Source organism: Furipterus horrens, unplaced genomic scaffold, assembly GCF_987537825.1.
Source record: "Furipterus horrens unplaced genomic scaffold, mFurHor1.1.pri manual_scaffold_11, whole genome shotgun sequence".
NCBI lineage: Eukaryota > Metazoa > Chordata > Mammalia > Chiroptera > Furipteridae > Furipterus > Furipterus horrens.
This window is the reverse complement of record NW_028327181.1, coordinates 7,860,394-7,861,567: the sequence shown is the minus strand read 5'-3', so window position 1 is coordinate 7,861,567 and position 1,174 is coordinate 7,860,394.

Genomic DNA, 1,174 nt, shown 5'->3' with positions numbered 1-1,174 from the left:
AAGATACCACCTGGAAGTGTGATATTTTGTTGCTTCAGGTCCACGCCAGCAAGAATAACCTGCACATCAAAAACCGGTTTTTAAGCAAACATAACTGAATATAAACGGATCTCTGCAGTCGACGTCACATTTTCTTCCTTCTGTCTAATCTGATTCCTAGCAGCTGGGATATTAAACCCTGCAAATAGAGGGTTGTTTTTTTTCTCTCCCCTTCTGTAAGAGCCTGGTGGCAACGGGGCATGAAACAAATTAACCCATCCATTTGTTGCCGACGACGTTGCCTTTTGGATTTTAGCTTGTGTACGGGAGGCCCTGCCCTGGTGTGTCAAGGTTACAGAGAGACGGAGGCTGGCAGCCACTCAATCATCCAGCAGGGCTGGCTCTCAGGCACCCCAGGCCGGGAGAGAGGTGTGCATGCTCTGTCGCTCTTAACAGCTGGATAATGAATTTGCTCTCCAACATTCTTGTTTCATGTGGTGGCAGCGGCGACAGCAGCAGCATCTGATCTGTGTCACCGGCAGAAGCAAGTGAGATGTAGTTAATATGGACCTTCGCCGCCGACGTGCATTGATTTGGAATCTCCAGGCTCTGATGAAGTCCTGGCTAAATTGGAGGGGCAGGCTTGGGTGAGAGGAGGCAGTGGGGGGTAGGGGTGGGCCAAGATTCCTCAGCCTTCGCACTGTTGATGTTTGTGGCCAGATGGTTCTTCGTGGCAGGGGTGTGGGACTCGGGAAGGAGGGGAGGCTGTTCTGTGCACAGTGGGATGTTGAGCAGCATCCCAGGTGTCTACCCACTAGATCACCACCCTCCTCTAGTTGTGACAAAAGTGTCTCCAAACATTACCAAGTATGCCCTGGGAGACAGTTGCCCCTAGCTGAGAACCTCTGGGTTAAGGGTGGGGTAGGGCTAGGAGTCAGTGTTTTTTAGAGAGGCACTTGGTGCAGGGACCAAGCTTCATTCTTGATTCTTCTCTGCTCCATAACCACATCTAATTCATTAGCAAACCCCAAAGGCTTGCCTTGACGGTGCATTCTGACTAGACCACTTCTTGCCACCCCACCTTTCCTGCTCTTGTTCAAGCCCCTACATCTGTCTGGATGACACCAGCTGCCTCCCACCTGGCCTCCCTGCCCCCTTGGCTTCCCATAGGCTGCTCTCCACACAGTGGCCAGAG